This window comes from Lepeophtheirus salmonis, chromosome 1, assembly GCF_016086655.4.
Source record: "Lepeophtheirus salmonis chromosome 1, UVic_Lsal_1.4, whole genome shotgun sequence".
In the NCBI taxonomy this organism is placed as follows: Eukaryota; Metazoa; Arthropoda; class Copepoda; order Siphonostomatoida; family Caligidae; genus Lepeophtheirus; species Lepeophtheirus salmonis.
Genome location: NC_052131.2, coordinates 28,509,601 through 28,519,463, shown reverse-complemented (window position 1 = coordinate 28,519,463; position 9,863 = coordinate 28,509,601).

Here is a 9,863-nt window from a genome sequence, read left to right as displayed (position 1 = left end):
ATCTGGAACACTCAAATTTTGTCTTTCCCTAACATATTACCCCTTTGCAACGTGGTAACGCCCTACATCGTCATCCCACCATCAAATAAATGTCACCATTATTGAGTGGTTTTCTGCATAAACGAAGATGTATCATAAGAAGAAAATGCAAAAGTAAAAGTTGATCTATTTCTATTTTATTGACTATTTATTGTTCAAAAATTTAGTTGTTTCCAGACCACACAGGAGGTAAACCAGTAGCCCATTCCTTTTTTTAATTGGTGCATTGACATCAGTTCAGTGAGTTACATGGTTTGTGTAAAAACACTGCAATTCAAAGGCAAGCCTTTTAATTCAAAGATCCTCAGCCCATACCTTCCAAGGAAAGTGTATGATTGATCAATTTAAACTACTCTTTCAGTTAATAAAAAGAAAAATTATATTGGATGCCTAATTGATTACAGTTTCTGAGAGTTATATCCATACACAGCTATCATTGGAAGCAATTTCTATTCTCTTTGTTTACTAACTACCTACATTCTCAATTGGTTAAGTACTATGAACCGGCGATGATTTAACTAATTGCTTTCCCATGAGTTTGCCTCATAAATTTAACTCAGGTATCAAAACCTCCAGTGCTGGAATTATGAAACCAGCTTGATAACTTCAATAGCAAGGCAATTATATTGATAATCCTATGAATACTATAATAATAGAAAGATGAAAAGGGATCAGATTGAAATCAAGCAAAGCTAATACAAACAGATTTCCACCCTTTACATTGGAAAAATTGCCTGACAAGGCCTGTCCTTTCCTTGGGGATCCCCTGTCTTAGGGGGTCAGTAAAAAGTAAACCCTGTTACCCCTTGTCTCCGGTTCTGTGACGGAGAAATTATAAATGAGCTAGAAATACATTCGTTCTACCTTTCATTAGTAACCAGGCTTGAACACCTGAAGTATAACTAACCAGTTAAATAAAAGGGCATCACAAGGGTGCCAAATAAATCACTTTTTATGAAAAAGTAAATATTGAGGGTTCAAATGCGTTCCTTTCTATAAAAGAAATACGATTCACCAAGTTTGAACATTTTTTATGAATATTTAGAGGTACTCAACGGCCCTAAAGTTTTGAAATGTTACATATTTTTGAAAAAAAAACCCGTGATTTTGTTTTAATATCATCTGTATACTACACATTACAGCTTGGTAGTAAAATTAACAAATCTAGTTAAGTTAAATTTCTTAAAAGAAAAAAAGGGAAGCCCTTTTGGAGCCCTTATTTTTGGAATGCAAACAGCCCGGATCTGAAAGCCATTAGAATACTATCTCTGTGGGAGGTTCGAGCATACGGTACATTTATTTCAGAGCTTGGCAAATAAGAGGAATGTCTGAAGCAAGAAAAAACACGGATTATGACGATGAATCATCTACATTTCTTTTTAGCATCGTGAAGCTAAACCGTTGTCCAATCATGGAGTAAGTAAGACACCAATAAGTCAAAAGGTTTCATACTGGGTGTCCAGTATGATTACAAGAGTATATCTGTTCGGTGTCTTTAGGAAAAATTGACTGAGAAAAAGAAGGAAATATGAGAAAGTGGAAAGTATAGGGCTATTCTTTTAACCTGATATATAAAAGTAGTCTATAAGGAATGAACTACTCATCGACCCCTTTATAAAACATTATTATTGGTGTATTAAAAATAAATCCATTAAACTTTTTTTGTGTTAACTCATACATCGAGCTTTTTTTTAGACAGGCTCATACAAATGGTTCCAAACAATTTTTATGTGCAATGTTTAGCTCCTTGGTAATCAAAACTTTATACGGCAGTCAGACTCAATGAACGGCTTTCCACAGAGTAGTGCATCTTTGAAATCAAATTTATCGGAACGGGATTGACGAGAGAAAAATACTACATAATTAGCTGTTACAGTATCAGGAACATAAACACTATTCACATTTTCAACCAGCTGTCTTGCGTTTTCCACTTTATCGAAGGAAATCTGTAAAATATAGTGTATATTCTCTTTTCCAGTGTCCATCTTTGACTCACTCACAAAAAATTCTGAGTCAAACAATAACAAAACTTTCTAAGTTTTTTTTAGTACAAAAATTCATCTTTAGTGTAAACCGATAGCACTTACATAACGCGAGATACCCCTTACTAAAGCCATATATTGGAAAAATAATAGATTTGAATGTATGTATTTACTTATAATGTATGCACATTTGTATCTTTTTGAATATAAATAAAACCATGTAAGTATATGGGGATATTTTTTAAATACATCAGTTATCCTGTAATACGAGTAGCTTATCGTTAAGAAATCAGTTATCTTATCGAAAAAATAGGGCAACATGATTATTTCTTGCAGTATTCAACAATTGAAATAATAGTTTTAACTTACCTTACGCAATTTGTAAAAAGGTTTTTTACTGTTCCGACTCACTGATCCCTGGATATAGCCTATTTAAGAGATAACATACATAATAGAAGAGAGGATAATGGAGACTGGTAACTTATATACGGTTTTCTTTTCTAAAATCAGGAATACAGAAGCAAAAATAAAGCCGACCACATCTCTCTTTGTTACACTCCAGGATTCTCTTCAAGGGTCTATAAAATAAAGGTTGTGTTCTCTTATAATAACTTAATAGATCTGAATTAAAAGCTTTGCTAATTTCAGTTGCCTGTTATATGTTTTTTTGTGGGGGGCAGGCTAGAAAATGAATTGTCACTATAAGGAGGATAACTTTCACCATTTATTACTTTAGCTCAATAACATTCCAAAGAATAATTTCAAAATAACATTTTAATATTGATTAGTGTCACCAGGTGGTTGTTGCAAAATATTATCTCCTAACTTGTTTCCTTAAATATTGCATGTCCCAATTGAATTAAAAATTGAAAACTTCAGACACCAGATGGGACCTGTGATTATTATAATATTCTTTTGAAATTTCTAATGCAATCTTTGTGAGCCGAATTTTATTCATTCGGAATGTAAGCGTTTAATATTTCTAGCTTTCATTTTTTGATCCCATTCTAATGTATTTACTTCATATATAATCAAATTGAAATGACTCATTAAATATTGGTAAAATGAAAGTTACTTCAGTATTTAAATACAAAAGTCAATCTTACCACATGTCCCATTTTTATTTATCTCTATACATTTCTATGTACTATTTCTCCCATCAAATATGATTGATCGTAAGGAACTGCTCCCAAATTTGTCATTCTTCCCTACCCCTCTCAAATACAATCCATATTTTTTTAATCTTTTTCAGAATCTATTTTTTCTCTAATAAATTAAAAAAAAAAAAAATCCGTGGACTCCTATTAATAAGTTTGCCAGATTGACTTTTTTAAAAAGTAATTTCCCATTAAAAAATTCGCTTTGTCCTTTTTTATATTAGGCCTTTATTTAATTTAATAGATCAGTTTTATTAACTTATGAAATTTAAATTTCTTGGCCCATTAAAAATTTAATTTACTAGACCATTATATTATATAAAATGTTTTATTATGAAATAACAAAAAAAATGTTATAAACTTCAAATACGATCCATATTTTTTTAATCTTTTTCTGTGGCCCATTTGTCCTTTTTTTAAAATATTTCAATTAACAATGCCACCCATTATATTAAAAGGTTGACCATCCTTGGTTTAGACCCCTTCAGACCATTATATTATATAAAATGTTTTATTATGAAATAACAAAAAAAATGTTATAAACTTCAAATAACATACCAACATATATGCATGAAATTTTTTTTCCAAAAAATACCAAGTATAAATTTGCAAAAAAAATATGCAAAAAACTGTTTTGCACATATTTAAAAAAAAAAAAAATACGAAGTAGCATTTATTGGAATTGTAAAGAAAAACAAAAACCTAGCAAGTGTTTTTTCGTACTTACAAAAAAAAATTAGCATGTTTTCGTAAAAATGGAAAATTTTGCGTTTGATGATAAAGACCTAAAAAATTAATTTTATATGTCAAATTAATATGGTAACGAATCTCCAGACAAATTTTACAAACTTTACTTTTTCTACGAATCCAATATTCCATTGGAAATTCATTTTTTTTAACCTGAAAAAAAAAAAAAAAAACGAAACTGAAATTTTCATCGATTTCTTTTTTTGTCCATAACTGTTTTGATTTTGAATTAAACTAGAAAAGGTCTTTATTTGAATATATATATATTAATAAATCAAACCCCTATTTAGTCTCCTTGAACTTAAAAAAATAATTTTTGTGTTTTGTGTATAGAATATAACTACCCCGAAACATGAAAATGTTCAAAATATAATTAATTATGTGAGAAATGAGTGAGAAGTGTAAGTGTAATCATCCATGGCCGAGATACACTAGACTAGGGATTGAGCAGTAAAAATAAACTAACACATTAGCGGTCATAGTACAGGACCAAAGGAATCAGGGATGGTTGGCCCCTGCCTCTACAAAAAATTCAATGGTATTGTTTTATTTTTATAAATGGGGCTATGTACAAAGTACAGAAGTTAAGATCAAATTGGCGTTTGTGTGCACCAGCAATTTTGAAATGATGCAGCAGTCTGATAGTGTTTCTTTAATTTGTTGTATTAAAAAACTTTAATGAAGTTTTGGGATCATGGCAACAGCTGCTCCAGATATAAAGAAGATTAAATTTAAATAGGAGTAAAAGTGTTGCACTGTGACAATGATTTTGTTCACAATCCGTCATCAGACAGGTCGCTGGAAGTGCTGAGTGTGCACTGCCATGACTTCATTGCGAAGGAAAGATGGACCTCCAGCAGTATGGATCTTATTTAGATGGATTATTTAAGATCCAGAGCTCCATTGGATCTTAAACAAATCTAAGATGCCATGCCATTAAGGACTTTCTGATTACTTCCCTCGAGGAGACAATGACCAACATGCCGATGAACTACCTCATCAACGCCTGTTTGTCCTTCCGGGTCCTTATCCAGGCTATGATTGATGCTGGAGGTACAATTTAAATTAATTTAAATCTGCAGGAAAAATATGTTGTCAGTGACAAATGAAAGATTCTTGAAAAATGCATCAATTTGATCTTAACACCCTGTACGTACGTAGGTAGGAGAGGGAGGGGGTTGGAAAATTGTGTAAGCAAGATATAATAATAAATTACTTAAATTGTGAACCAAAATACATACCTAGGATGAAGGGGAGGAATGCCCAAAACTTGCGTACGCACTTTCTATGTAGACCCTATCATGGTCATGGTCCATTTTTATAACTCGACCAAACAAAGTAGACTTTTGTGCTCCCCCCTCCCCCGATAAAAATGTTTACCACGGCCCTTAACATAGATTTTTTCCCTCAAAATTATGATATTTGGAAAACTAATCCAGAAATGATCTCAATAATAAAGTAGATCATGATTTGTAACAGATAAAAAATATAAATGACTGAAAAAAACTTGGACAAAAACATTTATTGAAAAGATATCATTTAATAATATTAAACCTATCTTATTTATATTAAAAAATATATGCAATGTATCCCTTTTTATTTTTTGATGTGCTTTTTTTATCAGTTGTACAATCTTAGTATTTTCACATAATCCTTTATTGAATATGATCTCTCTTGTCTTTAACAAAACTTCTCGTGAATACAGATAGCATTTTATCAGTGATCATGTTATTGTTTGCTTTGTTACTGAAACTATGATCAAAATATTCTTCTTCTTTGATACATAAATATAGGGGTATGACATTTATTAAGTCCCCCACCTATATTTTTGAGTAGTTGCAGCAGAAAATAAAGATTGATACTCTTCTAAACGTATTTTTTTTTTCGAGGAATATTGTATTTCCTAATTTTTCATATAAACTGTACAAATGAAGCTACTTTATATGCATAATATACCTGACGGCATAGAGAAGTCATTTTTATTCAAAATTTAAAGGGAATCTGCATGGGAGGTTTCTTGGTATTTGGAAGATATTGTTTTTTTATCTAACAAAGAAGTAACCATTATTTTTTCATTCTTGAGGAGGGAACTTATAAATATAAATCTACTACAAGTGACAGTGCTCATGAAACACAAGTGTAAAACTAAGGATTTGTTGGTGAGTAATTTTTTACCCTTTACATGTCTGTGAAATTTTCAATGTTTTTTAAATTCATTGATGCTTTCATTATTTTCAATTCTTGAGGAGAGAAAAGTATAAAGCAAATACGTATGAAATAGTTAATGAACTATGGAGACGAACATTGAGGATGTTTTAAGGACTTATAACTGAGTGTAAGATCTTGTTGACTCGGAGTAGAAATGAGGATCGACATCCTGTCCATTTTCCTTGCTAGATACGGAGTGAGATTTTTGTAATTTTCTCCCTCTTATTTACTGTCATTGTAATGCAATGACAGCTTAAATACTCTCCTCAAAAACATTCTTCAAATTGCCAAGGGTTATCATGTCATTATTATGGCTTTTTTATATATACTACTTTTATTTTTCACTGAATGTTAAATTTTGAAAAATTAATAATCTGTCAAAATTTTTTTGAAGAATTATCTGCTAAATTGAATTTTTCTTTAGTAAAAAATTACAGAGCACACTAAAAGACGTCTAACCTTTTTATCATACAAAAACCAACTAACAATCTAATGTACCAACATTATAAAAAATAAATATGAGAACCGGATGCGAATTGAATTGGAAATGAGAAAATAATGGTTTATTTTTGATTTGAGTAGGTAAAAAAACCTTTTTAAATAAGTTTAGTTATATGTTTCGAAAGTGCTTAGAACTTATAACCCTTGTGATATTTATGGAGAGTAAATTTTTAAGAATAAAATTATCCCTTCAAAGTTTACCCTGCGTTGCCTGGGACATTAAGGAATTAAAATAAATTCTGAACTCTTTTGCTTCATATATAAAAAAAAAAAGTCTGTAAAATTCTATAAATTATACTCGCTGCATGCAGTGTTGTATCTTTGTACACTTTTAAAAAAAGGAGATTATAATATTTAGAGAAGCAAAATTTCAAGTTGAATTGTCTTTCATTCAACTTTCATATTATTGTCAAAAATTCTCTGTTCTTGTTTTTTCTTTTCTAAGCCTTATAATCTCTTGTACAAAATAGGGTGCAAAGATACATACCAATATGCAGCAAGAAACATTCTTAGAATTTTAGGGTCTTTATTCTTGTTCCATATGAAGTAGTCGTTTACCAATCAAAAAATCGTTTTTAGAAAAATGCTATTTTATGGGCGCCACGGCCTTAAAGGCCAAAAAAATGGTTACCAAAACCATTTCTAGAGCCTTAAAAATCTACATCAACTATTTCATCAAAAACCATTGATTGGTTTAGTCAGATTCCCGAACACCCACACACGCACATGTATTTTCTTTCCATATATAGATTATGAATTCATCATACAAGAGGTGTGGCAGCATCATATCCTTTTCCTAAAAAACAATAAAAGATGCTTTATAGATACGAAAAGTTTTACTTGTATTTAATTATGATAGTATACATTTAAAGTTCTATTTTACACAGTTAACAGTATTGAAAATCCTATTAAATAGTCTATTTTCTATAGACTGAATAAACTCAAGGTTAATAGAAATACAAGGTTATACCTTAGCACGTGTACGACTGATGTTTGACTTCCACCGTTTTTTTTAATATTGACCTAATAGTGTATGAGTGGTTTGCGATATAAAGTTCATTTCCTATATGGCATCCAAATTCATTATGAGTCAAACCCCTTTTCCATAGTATAATACAATGAATTCTGACTTATTTAACCCATACTTCTCTTATAAAAGAAACCATCTTTATCATTGGAAGTCAATCACTCAATATTAATAATTTCATAAAATATATAACTTATATATGAGTTAGAATGATTTATTGGTTACATTTGATTTATATTGAACTTTCAATGTCCAGACAAAAGACAGTATTAGACAAAAGTTGCAATTTCATGATAGTTTCAACTTTCTAAGGATCTTTCAAATTGTATTTAATAATGCTCCCATGGCTTTGTCAATGAAATCATTGAATACATATCTGAACCTATTTTGGTTAGATATGAACAATCTTCTGATGAAATCAAATTTTACAAATCAACTGAAACCTATCCTCTGTCGATGTACTCCTTCGGTTAGTTTGGGAAGAGCAAAAACCTTTACAGTTCCAGTTCAATTAATTAAAAGGCTGCCATCTAGGATATCACTAGGATTCATTGTTTTCACATCATTCGTCCTTTCATTTTAAGTATTAATTTATTCTATCAAATATTTATCCATCTTGAACCATGATAACAAGGTTTGTATACTTAAAGACCATGAATCATTATGGGTTCATCGACACTAAATCCAATTGTGTGTTAACATGAATTTAGAGGTTGAATATCAAGTCATTGAAATCTTCTATATTTACGTATTCTATGTTGAATAAAAAAGTTACTTGAGACAATTGATTGACTCTTGGAAATGTATTTGATAATATCCATCGTCTCTTCACCTTAAATTAGTCCTTTCGGAATTTCTTCATCCATGAATTGATGAAAAAAGAGAATCAAATGGAGTAGATAGCAGTTCCAAGGATTTCTCTCAAGTATCCCTTCTTATCTTCTCCCTGAGATAATTCTTAGTGCCGAGCAATTCTACAGACATCAATCTCATCTATATCAAGCTCCTCAGACGACAAAAAATCTTGCAACATTTGATGGATTTTGATTTCAATAAAAGAGTCAATGGGGAGTGTCAGAGATGGATTTAGTACAATATAATCCTCAAACCAATGATGAATGACACCATGCAATTTCAAGAGGGAACAATTGGGTTTTTCTTTGGGCTTCAAAGCTTTCATATAATTTATTTTATACCTACCCATCAGAATTATATCCTTTTTAAAATATGTTTAGGATTCTATATCCTTTATGGTATATTAAAATATAATAAGATTTATATAATAGATAACTCATCAATTTTAGAAATCGGATAATTTACTCTGAAAAAACTCTTTTGAACAGTGCTCTAGCTAAAAAATATGCTACATGTTAATTGTAATTGTATCAAAAACATTGAAACAATGTTTATCTGTTTGAATGTACTATAAGTTATTTTTAAGTGTTTTATAGGACTGCGTAGATACTTTATCTAAGGAATATAAATACAATCTATCATGTACATCAAATTGAAAAAGAAAAAAAAAGAGTGTAGATTATAAATATGGTAGAGTTGTATAAAAAGGGAATGCAATAATAAAGGTATTTAGGTCAGGTCATATTTTATATAACTCTATACTACAAAATATGATTTGAGGCCTCATTTTTAACAACGAGTTGTTTAGCTACAGATCAGCCAGGGAGTACTTTAGTCTCTTAGTTAAAGTACTCCTTCGCTCATCGTATCATATTAAAAAAAATATATCAAGCAGCTATTCATCTTCTTTTATTCTTGAGTAGTATAACATCTCACATCTATGTGATTATAGTCATGAAAAACAGAGAGTAACACTTCTTGCGGAGTTATTTTCTTTATCATTAAAGCAAAATTTGTCTTTCCGTTGACTTCTAATAACTCCCAAAAATACTGAGTACAATAGTTGGTAAAATATTACAAAATAAATATACAATGTGAGGAAAATTGCAGTACTTGATGCAACTTTCTCCTTTTTACTGAGTGTAACAATATCTCCAATTATTCCTCACAATGTGAGTTTTAAATTTTGATTGATTTATATTGACTAATAGCAAAAATAATCAATAATTCAAACGATATCATTTAAAGGACAACCAATGAAAAACTGATAATAATACTCTTCAAAATAACCCATTTTACCCCTAAAAAACCGTTTTTATTCAAGATCACGAAGAAAAGTTGACAAAA